At 38.3% G+C, this 16,971-nt stretch overlaps 1 pseudogene; it reads left to right on the top strand.

Moving 5' to 3' along the window:
* Positions 1 to 5,207: 5,207 nt before the first annotated feature.
* On the top strand, positions 5,208 to 6,191 carry LOC136311656 (olfactory receptor 5K1-like; annotated as a pseudogene).
* The last annotated feature ends 10,780 nt before the right edge of the window (positions 6,192 to 16,971 follow it).

Genomic DNA, 16,971 nt, shown 5'->3' with positions numbered 1-16,971 from the left:
CTGCGTCCTCCACCTCCCAGTCTAATGCTCTATTCACTGCGCTAGCACCCAGTGAGACAGGTGCTACTTTATGAGCTCTGTTCACATCCCACCTCTCCTCTGAGGAAACAAATCCTAGCTCAGTTCCCGGTTCCTCTACAAAGCCTTTGCTAGCCAAATTAGTTGGAATTGTTTTATTCCCACTTAAGACTTTATATTCAGATTGCTGAGAAAGACAAATGATATTAACTCAAATGAATTAAAGTCAAAACATGGCCCTTAAAATTTGCTTAGACAGCGGTAGAGCGTCGGCCTAGCGTGCGGAGGACCCGGGTTCGATTCCCGGCCAGGGCACATAGGAGAAGCGCCCGTTTGCTTCTCCACCCCTCCGCTGCGCTCTCCTCTCTGTCTCTCTCTTCCCCTCCCGCAGCCAAGGCTCCATTGGAGCAAAGATGGCCCGGGCGCTGGGGATGGCTCTGTGGCCTCTGCCTCAGGCGCTAGAGTGGCTCTGGTCGCAATATGGCGACGCCCAGGATGGGCAGAGCATCGCCCCCTGGTGGGCAGAGCACCGCCCCTGGTGGGCGTGCCGGGTGGATCCCGGTCGGGCGCATGCGGGAGTCTGTCTGACTGTCTCTCCCTGTTTCCAGCGTCAGAAAAATGAAAAAAAAAAAAAAAGAAAAAAAAAATTTGCTTAGATGTGGACATTTGCCTTACTCCTTAGGTCTCAAAGGATACATTTAATTATTCCAATTTAGTATGTTTGTAATGTTTAGAAAATTAGGTCTCGCAGGCTAGACTCTGATGTCAATGCCAAGTAAATCCCCTTAGAATATTTAAAATATTTCAACCATTCTCTACCAATGACATAAATATTATCACTGACCTGTTGGTAGAAATATTCTCCAAAACTATCAAGAAAGTAAAGACTTGTTGCTGGATTTACTTTAAAAACCAACGTGAGGCAACCAACCAGACTTTAAAACTTAACAGGGAAATCCAGGTGAGAAATATTTAAAATATTTATTAAACTTCAAGAACATTTATTTCCTTACAATATTTGGGGAGTTTTTTGGACCTTACAATTCTTAGTTTTCAACTTTTTGAGTTCCTTTCATTCTTTCCTTTAACCTAAAGTCTATTGTGTAAGCACTAGTCAAATTATTATAATGCATTTGTATTGCTTCTGAATTCAAAGGAAGTTTAAATTTACCAGAAACAAATAAGTAAAGGCATATTATTGCAGTAATAACAGAAGACACTAGTGAAGTTTTGGAAACCTCTTTGAATAATGTTTACCATATAATTTACATATTAACAGATGAAATAGTTTATTAACCTCTACGTTGAAATGGTGTTTAAAACTTATGTGTTGGAGATTCCCTATGTATTAAACGAATTATATGAGGAAAAAATATAACTTCAAACAATTCTTTTAAACTCCTGAAGTAATTTTAGGGAGCTTTCTAGTTTCTCTCTTGATTTTTAGAGAAATTAAATATCAATGTAAACTTATTTCTGTTTGATTATGATCAACTAGGAAAACTGAAGGAAATCTTTCCATGTAATTTAACTTCAAGCTGGTAACTGTAAGGCATTTAATGAAAAAAATTATTCAAATTATACTTATATAGATTTCAAATGTTCATTTTAAAGTACTGTTCCTAAAAGAATCAGTCCCAAATAGTCTAAGATTTAAAGTCAGTAATGAAGCCAAAAGGGAAGAGATCATTCCATAGCTCTCTAAAATGTTTGTCCTCCGTTCCTGGAATATGGAGTAGTTGTGGGCAATGAATAGTCAGGAAACTATCAAGGGCGAAATGTCTAGGAGGGTCAACTGGTTTTTTGAGAAAGTTATATTTAGCACAGAGCAGGCATTTAGTAAATACCAGGTCAATAAATAAATGATTCTTGAATTAACTACAACAAGGTAGGTTGAAATATAGCATTCCCCAATAAATTAGAACTCCAGCTTTAAAGAAAAATCTAAGAGATACATAACTAAAGTTTAAAAAAAGCTGAAAATTTAATAAATGTGAGTTGAGCATCATAGCATCTTAAAATATCATGGAAACACAACATTCAAAAGAGTAAAACTAGACACCAAAGAGTTATTATTTTACATAGAGATAAGTGGCCTTAAGAATGCCTTGCCATGCCTGACCAGGCGGTGGCGCAGTGGATAGAGCATTACTGGGATGCAGAAAGACCCAGGTTCAAGACCCTAAGGTCGCCAGTTTGAGCACGGGCTCATCTGGTTTGAGCAAAAGCTCACCAGCGTGGACCCAAGGTCGCTGGTTTGAGCAAGGGGTTACTCGGTCTGCTGAAGGGCCACGGCCAAAGCACATATGAGAAAGCAATCAATGAACAACTAAGGTGTCACAACAAAAAACTGATGATTGATGCTTCTCATCTCTCTCCGTTCCTGTCTGTCTGTCCCTATCTATTCCTTTCTCTGACTCTCTCTGTCTCTGAAAAAATGCCTTGCCACAAGATGTGATTGTGTTCCTAAGTGATTTAAGATGTATGCAAGATTGTCAGCAGACTATTATGATTTATAACTGTGAATAAATGCCATTATCATAGGGATGACACCTCCTTGATAGATCAAATGTAATGTTATTTACTATAAAATTGTAAAGTGCAGAATATATTAGTTGTTAGTTGGATTCCCTATGGTTATTGTGGAGTTATCAAGCTATAAAACATAGCAGACCAAAGAGCATGTAATTTTACCTATTTAAATAAAAAATCATTTTCTGATTGTAAAAGTAATACTCATTGTAGAAAATTTGAAATAGAGAAAATACAAAGGAAAAAAGTGATCTAGAATTTCCATTGCACAGAGAAAAATAGTATTAACATTTGTTGGGTTTCTATGCTTCCTTTTCTTCACATTTATATATGAATATTTATTCAGGAAATTAGAATGATTCTGTACATAAAACTTCATATTTTTTTACATAATGTTTAATTATGTCTAGTTTGCCATTACACTACATATTCTAAATAAAAACCATTTTTAATTATTATACCAAATGTTTACCATGTAGGTGTTTTTAAATTTTCACTATTATAAATGACATTACAATGAACATTATTATATGTAAATCTTTCTTTGAGGTCCTAATTATTTTCCTTTGCTGGATTCATGGTTACTGGCCATAGGGTATGAACATGTAAAAATTTCCTTAATCTATTACCAAATTACTTTCTAATAATTTCACCAATTTATACTTCTGACAGGAATGCATTTGGGTTTCAATTTTAGTCTTTTAGACAGGACTACATATCATTTCTTTGCTATTTTGATGGGAAAAATAAATTTTCCCTCATAAGTGTTTCAAATGATGCCTCTCTAATTAGTAATAAAGTCAAACACTTTTAATTTGTTAAAAAAATTGTATTTTTAATATTTTATTATTCCTGTCTTTTATTTTTAGTGATTATTCTAATTCATATAAGCTCTATATAGAATAAAACTATGAAAATATTATCATATTTATTACAATAATTTTCTGTTTCATGTTTGAAATTCATGGTGTTTTTGACATATAATTTACCAATATTTAACCCTTGTGCTTTCTCCAAATTCTTTTGGTAGCATTTAAATTGCTTTAACTTTTTTTTTTTTTTTCAGAGAGAGGGATAGATACAGACAGACAGGAACAGAGAAAGATAAGAAGCATCAATCATCAGTTTCTCGTTGTGGCACTTTAGTTGTTCATTGATTGCTTTCTCATATGTGCCCTGACTGTGGGGCTACCGCAGACCGAGTAACCCCTTGCTCAAGCCAGCAACCTTGCCATTGCATTACATATTCTAAATAAACACCATTTTTTAATCAAACCAGATGAGCCGCGCTCAAGCTGGTGACCTCAAAGTCTCGAACCTGGGTTCTCTGCATCCCAGTCCGACGCTCTATCCACTGTGCCATCACCTGGTCAGGCCTTTAACTTTTTTTATACACATGAATAACTTTATATTGCATGCATAGATAGTATTATAAATAACCTGGAAGGTTGTTAATGCAGCTTTTTCGTTTTTTCTCTCCTCTCCTTTCTCTTTCTCCTCCCTATTTCCATCCACATCTCTTCCCCTCTCCCCAAACCCACCCCCTTAATATAAATAGTCCTCATTTGTTCCTAATCATTTTAAAATGTATACTTATCTAGCATTGGAAATAGAAACTTCTAAGAATATGCAAATGAATCTAATCTTTAAAAAACATTTTTTCTTATGGTAATATATATGTAACATATAATTTACCACTTTAACCATACTTAAATATATAGTTCAGTGGCATTAAGTACCTTCAGATTGTGCAACCATTATCATTATTTACATCCAGAAGTTTTTCAGTTTCCCAAACAGAAACTCCATATTCACCAAACAATAACTACCATTCCCTCCCTCCCTGACAACCACCATTCTACTTTCTGTCTCTATGAATTTGACTACTTTAATCCATGTAAGTGCAACCATACAATATTTGTCCTTTTGTGTCTAGTTTATTTCACTTAGTATAATGTCACTAAAGTTAATCTATCTTTTAACATGTGTCAGAATTTTATTCTTTTTTATGGCTGAATAATATTCCTTTGTGTGTATATACCACATTTTGTTCAACTGTTCATCCATCAGTGGACATTTCAGTTGGCTAGTGTGAATAATGCTGCTATGAACATGGGTGTATGAAAATTGTCTTTTATAAATTAATTGGAATTATTGGCATGACATTGGTTCATAAAACCATATAGGTTTTAAGTATACAACTCAGTATAGTACCATTGGCACACCACATCGTGCACCATAAACAACACTGTTAATTAGGATGTATATACAGTCATTGCAATTGTTTGGAAACACTGATACCAACTGCTGACACTTAAATTATAAATCAGCTTTACTTAAACCATATAGAAGAACCCATATAGAAAAAGACTCCTCTCAAGACCTCAAAAGGCATCTTTGTGCATCCAATCTGATGTTTTTCTTGAAACTATGCTGGAAAAAATGTTAAATAAGTAGCTAAAAAGGTAATAGCTTCAGAAAATTGATACTTTCCCAGAATCGGAAATCATGCACCAAAATCTATGTGACCCGTGAAAACATTTTGGAAGATTCTCGTCATCTTTCTGGGCTAGAAAGAGATATATAGTTGAATTGAGCATCTTATAAATTAGTATCTCATTTCTCCACATTTTTTTTAATCAACAGAGAGGTCAGGAATGGCTAAAGAAAATCATACCATGAACAATGAGTTTATCCTCACTAGATTTATAGATCACCCTTCTCTTTGTGGTGTTCTTTGTCATCTATCTGATCACTGTACTGGAGAATCTTGGCCTGATGATATTCATTTCAAAAGATCACATCTTCACACCCCAGTATACATCTTTCTGGACAACCTCACGTTTTTGAATTCTTGCTGTGCCTGTGCCATTACTCTTAAGATGTTAGGGGACTTCTTGCCTGACCTGTGGTGGCGCAGTGGATAAAGCATCGACCTGGAAATGCTGAGGTCGCCGGTTCAAAACCCTTGGCTTGCCTGGTCAAGGCACATACAGGAGTTGATGCTTCCAGCTCCTCCCCCTTCTCTCTCTCTCTCTCTCTCTCTCTCTCTCTCTCTCTCTCTCCCTCTCCTCACTAAAATGAATAAATTAAAAAAAATTTTTAAAAAGATGTTAGGGGACTTCTTTTCTGAGAACAGAATGGTTTTCCTCTATGAATGTATGGCACAATTTTATTTCATTTGCACTGTTGAAACTGCAGACTGCTTTTCCCTAGCAGCAATGGCCTATGATCACTATGTGGCCACAAGCAGACCACTGCGGTACCACACCATGATGTCTAAGCAACTCTGACTCAGATGTCCACAGAGGAACTAAATAGCTGGAAATACGAATTCCATGATTCCTGTAGGGTCTTTATTTAGGTTAGTTTTCTGTGGACCCACTCATATCAACCACTTTTATTGTGATGTTCTTCCTTTATACAGACTCTCCTGTGTTGACCCTTATGTCAATGAACTAGTATTGTTTATCGTTTCAGGCCCAATTCAAATCCTCATCATAGGTAGTGTTTTAATATCTTATCTCGACGTTCTCTTTACTGTTTTCAAAATGAAATTCAAAGAGGGAAGGGTCAAAGCCTTTTCTACCTGTGCATCCCACTGTTTCGTTATTCTATGGATTTTTTTTCCTGTGCATTAGACCAATTTTCTTGAAGAAGGAGAAAAAGATATTGCAGCTGCTATTTTGTTCACAATAGTAGTTCCCTTAATAAATCGTTTTATTGCCTGGCCTGTAGTGGCACAGTGGATAGAATGTTGGCCTGGAATGCTGAGGTTGCCGGTTTGAAACCCGGGCTTGCTAGATCAAGGCACATATAACAAGCAACAAATGAACAACAAAAGTGAAACAATCATGAATTGATAGTTTTCCTTTCACCACCCCCTATCTGCTCTCTCTGTAAAATCAATAAATAAAATCTTAAAAGAGAAAAGAAAACAAAGAACCCCATCTAAAAATAGGCCAACTACCATAACAGAAACCTCACCAAAGAAGATATACAAACAGCAAATAAGCATATAAAAAGATGCTCCACATCTTATGTAACCAGGGAAATGAATATTAAAACAAGATGCAACTACAAACCTATTAGAATGGCCAAAATCTGTAATACTGACACCACCAAATGTTGGTAAGGATGAGAAATAACAGGAATTCTCATTAATTGCTACTGGGAATGCAAAATGGTACAGCTACCTTGGAAGACAGTTTGGTTTCTTCCAAAACTAAACATGCTCTTACCATACCTAATTACACTCCTTGTTACCTACCCAAAGGAGCTGAAAACAAGTCCACACAAAACCTGCATATGTCTGTAACAATTTTATGCATAACTGCCAAAATTTGGAAGCAACCAAGATGTTCTTTAGTAGATGAATGGATAAATAAGCTGTGGTATGTCTAGAAAATGGAATATTATTCAGTGTTAAATGGAAATGAACTATCAAGCCATGAAAAATATGGAGGAAACTTTCATACATATTACGAAGTGAAAGAAGCCAATCTGAAAAGGCTATATACTGTATAATTTCAATTTTTTGACATTCTGGAAAAGGCGAAAAACTTGGAGAGAATAAAATAATCAGTGTTTGTCAGGGGGTTGGGGGAAGGTATGGATGAATATGAGTAATAGAAGACTTCTATGGCAGTGAAAATACTCATGTATCATACTACTGTAGTAGATACATGTCATTTTATATATATACATTATATACTTATATTTTATATATTTTTATTTATATAGTATACATAATTATTTATATAAAATCATTTATATGTATAAAATTATATATAAAATTATTTATATATAAAAATTATATATAATATAAATTTATATATAATAAATATATATATATATTTTAAGAGAGAGACCAGCAGGGACAGACAGACAGGAAAGGAGAAAGATGAGAAGCATCAACTCATAGCTGCAGCAGGTTAGCTGTTCAATGATTGCTTTTTCATATATGCCTTAACCAGGGATGGGGCTACAGCAGAGCCAGTGAACCTTTGCTCAAGCCAGTGACCTTGGGTTTCAAGTCAGCAACCTTGGGATTCAAGCCAACTACCTTTGGGCTCAAGCTAGCAAACTTTGGACTTAGGCCAGCAACCATTGGGTCATGTCTATGATCCCACACTCAAGCCAGCGACCCTGCACTCAAGCTGGTGAACTTGTGCTCAAGCCAGATGAACCTGCGCTCAAGTGGCGATCTTGGGGTTTTGAACCTGGATCCTCAGTATCCTAGGTTGGTGCTCTATCCGCTGCACCATCACCTGGTCAGGCAGATACATGCCATTATAAACTTGTCACAACCCAAAGAAAATACCTCATCAAGAGTGAACTCTAATGTAAACTATGGACTTTGGGTAATAATAATATGTCAACAAATGTAATGAATGTACCACTCTGGTTAGGGATGGTTGATAATGGGTGAGGCAATCCATATGTGGGAACAGGGAGATAAATAGGAAACCTCTGTACCTTCTGCCCAATTTTGCTGTGAAGCTAAAACTGCTTTAAAAAAAATACAATGAGATACCGTCTCATACTTGTCAAAATGGTTGTTATCAACAAGACAAGTAATAACAAGTGTTGGAGAGTTTGTGGAGAAAAAGGAACCCTCGTTCACTGCTGGTGGGAATGTAAATTGGTATAGCCACTATGGAAAACAGTATAGAGGTTCCTCAAAAAATTAAGAATAGAGTTACCATATGACCCAGCAATGAATGCCTCTTCTGGGTATCTAACCCTAAATTTTGAAAGCATTCATTCTCAAAGATATATGTACCCCTATGTTTACTGCAGCATTATTCACGGTGGCCAGGATATGGAAACAACTGAAGTATCCTTTGATAAATGACTGGATAAAGAAAATGTGGTACACGTATACAATGAAATACCTGTAATAGCCATAAGAAAAGGTAAAATACTGCAATTTGCAATGGCATGGATGGGTCTTGAGAATATCATGCTAAGTGAAATAATTAGACAGAAAAGGTCAGGAACCATATTATTTCATTCATATGTGGGCTATAAAATGGAAAGCAATAAAAAAAACAAACAAGATAAACAACTAAAGTTCATAGATACAAACAACAGTGTGATGGATACCAAAAGGAAAAGGGGGTGGGGGAGGTAGAAGAGGGCATCGGGGTGACAAACAGTGACAGAAGGAGACTTGATTTGGGGTGGTGAACACACAATACAATGTGTAATAGAATCTTACACTTGAAACCTATATAATTTTATTAACAAATGTCACTCCAATAAATCTAATTAAAAATAACATTAAACATGAAAAAATATTAATCACCACTTGTAGCTTTTAACTATAGCTCTGTCTAACCAAGCACTCTGTGGTTGATCAGCAAAGATCAGTTTCTTTGTATTCCCTCATGATCTCCCTCTGGTTTATGACTCTTTTTTTTTCTTGCCATCTATACTTATTATAGTACTTTAAAAAAATTAACTTCAGATTATTTTATGGTACAATCTCTTCCATGTGTCTCGTCTCACCTTCTTTAGAAAATAATAATGACAATTTTAATTTTCACCTACAACTGACTATAAAACATAGCCTCTTCCTCATTTTTCTATCTATTTCCCTGTTTGTTCTCCAGTTTAATAAATGTTCATTTTTTCCAGGTGTACAAGAACCTCTCCTTCCATTTGGTAAACCTTTCTTTGAGGGTCACAACAGGCGAAGCACTAAGGGAGATGCTGGGAGAAAAGCCATCCGCTTTGTGATGCTTTGTTATGGCAGCCCAAGGAAACAAATACACCTGGGTTTCCCTACAGCAGAGGTTCCCAAACTTTTTACACAGGGGGCCAGTTCACTGTCCCTCAGACCGTTGGAGGGCCAGACTATAAAAAACAACAACTATGAACAAATCCCTATGCACACTGCACATATCTTATTTTAAAGTAAAAAAACAAAACGGGAACAAATACAATATTTAAAATAAAGAACAAGTAAATTTAAATCAACAAACTGACCAGTATTTCAATGGGAACTATGGGCCTGTTTTTGGCTAATGAGATGGTCAATGTCGGGTTCCATATTTGTTACTGCTAGCCGTAACAAGTGATATGACGCGCTTCCGGAGCCGTGATGCGTGCACCCCGCGTCACCGGAAGTAGTACTGTATGTGAGTGATGCCGCGCTTTCACTGACCACCAATGAAAGAGGTGCCCCTTCTGGAAGTGTGGCAGGGGCGGATAAATGGCCTCAGGGGGCTGCATGTGGCCCACGGGTCGTAGTTTGGGGACCCCTGCCCTACAGTGTGGTTAACAAGGTACCAAGAGAACAAGGCAGAGGGCACCGCATTTTGAAGGTCAGTTTTGGAAGTTACATAACAGCACTTCCACTTTTATCATACCTCAATCATAGAGGCAGTCACAACATTTTATTCACATTCAAGGAGAGGGGACATAGACCTCTGAAGGGGAAGGGTGTCAACATCACACTCTAGAAGAGCATGTGGAATGAAATATACTGTGCCGATCATCACAACTTCCAAGAGGATAGGAAGAATTGAGCAAAATGAGAAGGCAAGGGGAGAGGGTACATCAGAGGCTGGGTTTGAGGATAGAAGGTTAAGGAATGCTTCACTCACTTGTTCTTTGTAAAATTTGTTTCCCCTGAATAAAGGTTGTGGAAAAAAGTAAAGCAGTAGACTGCGAGTTTGGTTGGCTCTTTAGTTTCTGAAATCCTTAACTACCCCCCCCCCCCAATAAGCCAAAATACTGTGAGACAGGTACTATTGTTGTCTCCATGTGTCAGGTAAGAAAATGAAGCCCTTTATGGTTGAGGCAGTTTCTCAATGTCCCAAAGTAATATTTGTTGTGATTTCACTCCAGGCTAAGTACAAAACCCATAGATAGTCTCAGTTATCACGTGAGAAGTCACCAACGATCATCCAATTATCACATAGAATTTAGTTTAGCTCATGCAGGGTAGAACAGCATAGTACTTTTTAAAAAATTAATTTTCAAAATTTAAAATCAGAAGAATATTTATAAAAGCCAGTTTTAACTTCTCTTGAAAAGTAAGAAGATCTGGCCACAATTAGTTTTTTTCTATGCCACCTGTCTGGCCCCTCTGAGCATTAGAATGTGTAACCTTGTGTTACAAAATATTGCCTCTCCTCATTCTTCACTATTTCAATAGTTACTTGCGGTAAAAAAATAAAAAAATTAAAAAAACATTTACCAAGTTGATGTTATAAACTATAAAATATGCTGATTTGAACAATATCTTCCTGCCTCAGCTTACTTCTTATAGTGAAAAATACTAAAAAGGAGAGAAATGACCAAAAAGGCCCAGAAGGGATCATTATTAACCCATTGATTTACAGTCAGAAATAGAGTGGGTTATTTAAAAAGCAGAAATAACTAATAGTAGATAAGTTAAGTTCATTAATTTAGGTTTTGAAAGGAAACCCTTATACAGTAAACCAGGGGTCTGGAACCTATGGCTCACGAGCCAGATGTGGCTCTTTTGATGGCTGCATCTGGCTAGCAGACAAATCTTTAATAAAAAAATAATAATGTTAAAAATATAAAACATTCTCATGTATTACAATCCATTCATTTCCTACCACTCATGTTCACGGTTGCCGGTGGCTGGAGCCAATCACAGCTGTCCTCCAGGACAACACCAAATTTTTATTGGATAATGCATAAGGTACACGGGTTGTTGTATGTCTCTCACGGAATTACATTTTAAAATACGTCGCGTTCATGGCTCTCTCAGCCAAAATGTTTCCTGACCCCTGCAGTAGACCATCAATTTTCAAACTTTTTCATCTCTTGGTATACATAAACTGATTTCTAAAATTCTGCAGCACACCAAAAAAAAAAACAAACTTTTTTTTTATCTGACCAAAGACAGGTATAATTTGATTCATTCACAAAGGATGGCTATGGTTGTTTAGGCTGTTGTCATTTTCTAATTTGACAGTCTAAGGAAAAAGAGGTCAGGTAGTGCGTGTTTTAAAAATTCTGCGGCATACCAGTTGAAAATTGCTGCAGTAGATAGTTGACTATTGAGCTGTATACTTTAAAATTTTTTATTTCAGTTTTATCGGGCAGGAGGTTTAGGTATGAACTTCATAGAAATACAGTGACACAACAGTAAGTATTTTAAACAATATTATGTTATCCTTTTATTAACTGTGAACTTTCTATTTTACTTACTTTAAATTATCTTCATCTCTTTGTATTACAATTTTATGTTTTGTTTTCCTTGGTGAATCAATTCAATCCCAAGAGACAGAGAACACAAAACTAGTTAGTCCTGTTTACTGTATTAACAAGAAAGGCTAATTACTTTTCATAAAGCCAAATCCCAATGTGGGAAAAAGTGTATTATCAGTATGTTAATTTAAAAAAATGAGTTATTATATATTGATATTATTTATAGGCATTTTTCCTTTAATACCCCCTTTGGGAAATAAGGATAAAAGAACATATATGAAAAAAGAAAAATTGACTGAGATAAAAACCCAAAACCTTCTATTATAACAATAAGCTTCTGGGAATTTTTTTAAACCTGATATTATGCAGAAAAATGTACGTATGTTGACCTAGTTCATCATAAACAGAGAGGGAATATGAGAAAAAAAAAACCTTTGGCTGTGACACCCTGATAGACAGGTTAGGACATGGGAGTGTATACACCCAAGCTGGTATGCCACCTGCACAGATGTGTGGAGCACAGACGTTCAGCATGTTTGCAACAAACCTGGAACATAAAATAGTTGAAGTTACCACAACTGGGGACAACAGGACAAGACTGATTTATTCATCCCTGTAGGCTACCTATATATAGACTAGCTCTATGAGTAAACAAAGTAATGCAATTTGAGAGACTCCAAACTATTCTCTTGGTTAAAATATCTCTTCATCTCTATAGCAATGGCATATTCCTCCATTAGAATGTTATGACAAACACGATTATTAGATTCTACTTTTCTTGCCAAATGAGCAAGTAAGAGCATGATTGATGACTAGGAGTATTATTTATGGACTCAAAAATGAAATGTGTTATGCTTTCACATTAAAGAAAGAGATTTGTGTTGTTGTTCTGAGCGGCAACCCGTGTTCCATGACTATCATGAGGGCAGGGGTCCGATGAGCATCCCCAGGGCTTTATTGTAATGCCTCGCACCAGCTGAGATGCTCAAAAACTATATTGAGAAAGGAAGAAAAGCAGAAAGGAAGGGAGAATAACAAAAAGAAAATATTAAGATTAAGGTCTTGAAAGTCCAGGAGTTAGAATGAAAATAACTTGCTTGAAAGCTGTGACTCCTTATCTCAGTAGTACAAGTCAATTCAGTTGCTATTTTGCTAGCTATTTAGGAGAAAGTAGCCCTCAGGAATGAGGCATAAATCTAGGAAGCCATGACTTTCACACACCAGAGGTTAGATAATGCACCAAATGTGAATCTCCTAGAAAGCCAGGGCCAGCCTGACATGAGTGACCCTAGGCTGTACAGAAAGCAGAACTAAACGTGGGAGAGGTCCTGGCCAGCTGGCTCAGTGGACAGAGTGCAGCCTGGCTTGTGGATGTCCTGGGTTTGATTGCCGGTAAGGCACACAGGAGAAGCAGCCATTGGCTTCTCTTCCCATCCCTCTCCCACTTCTTTCCCTCTTTCTCTCTCACAGCCAGGAGCCCGATTGGTTCAAGTGTTGCCCCGGGTTCTGAGGATAGCTCCATTGGTCCGAGTGTCAGCCTTAGGTGCTAAAAATAGCTCAGTTGATTCAAGCATCAGCCCCAGACAGGATTGCCAGGTGGATCCCAGGTGGGGTGCAGGTGAGAGTCTGTCTCACTGTCTCCCCTCCTCTCACTTAAAATAAAAGTGGGAGAGAGGAGGGCCCTGAAACTAGTTATCCTCTCAGTTGTATGTTGACTAAACTGGGAGTTCACACTCCAGAGAATGCATCACCCGGCACTCGACTTAGTCTTATAGCACTTCAAGAAACACAAATTAAGACTGAAACTTCTCATGATAAGAATTCTTGCAGAAGCAATGAGCACCAAAGAGATGAAATCTTTGGCCTAATTTCCTCAGCAACCTGAGGGCTGTCCTCTTTTCTAATATTCTCCAATGTGTCCCCCTCGTCCCCTCCTGTGAAGCGAGTCATCTTTCTTCCTGTCATCTCCAGGAAAGTATGTGCTGAGTTTAGTTTCTTAGTGTGGGGAATGCCATGGGGTGACACACACTAAGAAGAATGGCACAGGCCTTGCTTCTTGGAAATTCATCTAATGCAGGCTATTAAAAAGGAAAGAGAGTGGTATAGGGCAAAGGTCCCCAACCCCCAGGCCACGGACTGGTACCAGTCCGTGGGCCATTTGGTACCAGTCTGCAGAGAAAGAATAAAAACTTACATTATTTCCGTTTTATTTATATAAATATTTAAGTCTGAACAATGTTTTATTTTTTAAAAATGACCAGATTCCCTCTGTTACATCCGTCTAAGACTCACTCTTGACGCTTGTCTCGGTCACGTGATACATTTATCCGTCCCACCCTAAAGGCCAGTCCGTGAAAATACTTTCTGACATTAAACCGGTCCGTGGCCCAAAAAGGTTGGGAACGACTGGTAAGGGGTATTTATAGTGCATTCAATATAATTGACATAATAAACTAAACAGAACTTCATTCACCACAATACTTCCCATTCTCTTAATTGTTGTCTATTTAATTAACTTCATATTTAAATATGTAGTCCCTGCTTAAAGGGAAATAGTTACTTTTGAGATAGAAGGATTACTCCTCTGCTGAGGAAAGATACAAGAAAATAACTTTTGTTTGAAGACTGGTGGGAGGAAACAAGGAAGCTCAAAATTTATTAGTTATGTGTAGGTTCATGTACTTACATCTGAAAAATGAGCATTGTGGGTAACCAGAGTTAAAGATTAGCTCAGCCTGACCAGACGGTGGCGCAGTGGAAAGAGCATTGGACTGGGACATGGAGGACCCGGGATCAAAACCCTGAAGTTGCCAGCTTGAGCGCGGGCTCATCTGGCTTGAGCAAAGCTCACCAGCTTGAGCCCAAGGTTGCTGGTTTGAGCAAGGGGTCACTCACTCTGCTGTAGCCCCCAGTCAAGGCACATATGAGAAAGCAATCAGTGAACAACTAAGGTGCCGCAATGAAGAACTGATGCTTCTTATCTTTCTCCCTTCCTGTCTGTCTGTCTCTCTCTCTGACTCTCTCTCTGTCTCTGTCAAAAAAAAAAAAAAAAAAGATTAGCTTACAAAGAACAAAAAGTCAGCTACATAATCTAAATCTAAAATGTATCATGCGCCATTCAATTAATACTCACTGAGCATTTTATTATATAAGAGGCTTATATAATAAAATAAGCACTGGATGCTATTGGTGAAGCCAGACAAGATTCTACTATCAGGAGTTTTAAGTAGCCCAGTGGAGAAAGATGTTAAACAAAAATTATTACAATCCGATATTTAACTGGATTTAAATATAATTCCTCTAGATATCTCAATTTAATTTTATCAGAAGTTTCACATTCCAAATTGAGATGTTAGACCTCTGTGCAGGATTTGCAGAAGGTTATCTAAAAATGGATCTTGTTGTTTTTACTAGCTCAACATTGTCCTCAAGGATGCCTTGGGAACTGATCAGAGTTGGAGATTTGGAAGACAGGCATTCTCTGGAGAGATAGGCTGGAGGGTTATGGGCTTCCCCCTAGGGCCACCTACTGTGGCGATGCGGGGGCTTGCCTCCCCCTTAGTCGCCTAAGACAGTTGAGAGAGGCTTTACTCAGAGAGCTTGACACACACACCCTGGAGTTTGAGAAACCCATTGAAGAAAATCTGACTCTCTCTTGAAAAGTCTAAGGATGCCTGATCTCTGGTGGCAGAACAGATAAAGCATCGACCTGGAATGCTGAGGTTGCTGGTTCGAAACCTTGGGCTTGCCTGGTCAAGGCACTACGAAAAGCAATCAATAAACTAAAATAAAGCAACTATGAAAAGTCTAAAGATGAAATCACTTAGCTAGACGGGCCTGAAGCAGAGGAGCAGCAATACCCCAGGGCGAGTTGGGAAAAACCTACATTCTTACTGTCCAGGTGTCCATTAGCTCCTCTCGTTCCTTGGGGGCTAAGTATCGTTCCCATAGGAGGGGCTGAACAAGGGTCCCTGTAAAAGAGAACTCCTGAACAGCCTGAGTGTAATATGACCCCGACAGGGGAACCGGCCTGCTGGGAACCCAGGGATTCAAAGGGGAGTGATAAGCAGAGAGTTGAAGAAGAGACACAGATTTCACTTGTTAAAAGAACTTCAGTCTAAAAGTCTGCAGAGAGAAGGTCTCTGAGAACCTCCCAAAAGTGTCCCGTAAGAGAGTCTGCATTGTGCATGGGCCTGCTATAGCCTTAAGGTGAGATGACAGCTGTACCAGCCACAGATAGGAGTACTTTTCCCTAATCTACTCTTCCCAGAGTTTGACCATAGAGAGGTCAGAAACAGTAACTGTGTGGAACAGAGTGACTGAGAACAGAAAGAAGAAGCTGACCAAGTCCCAGCCTCTACTGGAGGCCTCCCAGCCAGAGGCAAGCCCAAGCCAGGAGGATGGAGCTTTAACTTTGGTGTTTTAGTTTTAATATTCCATTAACTGGCCTGGAGTGTGATTATCAGACGAGACTGAACTTCATTATTGAGTGGCCCCAACACCTACCTTAGATTATATTATGATTTGCAAGGAGAGGATCCATGGAGTTTAAAAGGAGTGATGACAAATAGAGTCACTCTCCACCGTGGACTTGACTGCATGGTGTTCAAGAACTTCAAAATGCTGTGGAAAACACGAGGGAGAGCTAACCCCCCAAAAAGACCAGGGAAACCTTTGCTAAGGAAGTACACATTAAGGTTTGATTAGAAAAATAAATAGGTATTAGGTTAAAAAGTAGGGAGGAGACTGGGTGGGCGGGGGTATCAGAAAAACAGGAGAAACCTTCTGAAAGCCTGTGGCAGGAAAGAGCATTGTTCTAGATACTGTGACTGTATCATAAATGGCTCCAGAATGTAGTGGCATATGGCAACAGTGTGTTATCTTTTACAGTTCTGTAGGGTGATTGGGCTCAGCTGGATGGTTCTTGCTTGCAGTCTCATGGGGTTACAGTAGGTAGTGGCTGGGCCGGTCGTCTGAAGGCTCAGCAGGCTAGACATCCAAGATGGTTGATGCACATGGTTGGAAGAGGATCTTGGCTGTCAACTAGGAGCTTAGCTTGGGATTGGGACTGTAGCAATTACAAATAGCCTCCCCATGTGGCCTGGGCTTCATAGCATGGCAGCCGGGCTATGAAGTGAACCATCCCACAAGCGAGTATTCAAAAACCAAATGTTCTAAGAGAAACAATCTGAAGTTGCATATAGACTTATATGACCTCATAGCATC

This window comes from Saccopteryx bilineata, chromosome 8 (assembly GCF_036850765.1).
Source record: "Saccopteryx bilineata isolate mSacBil1 chromosome 8, mSacBil1_pri_phased_curated, whole genome shotgun sequence".
Taxonomy (NCBI): domain Eukaryota; kingdom Metazoa; phylum Chordata; class Mammalia; order Chiroptera; family Emballonuridae; genus Saccopteryx; species Saccopteryx bilineata.
Note: the sequence above shows the minus strand (reverse complement) of the source record. Positions and strands in the feature narration are given on the sequence as shown.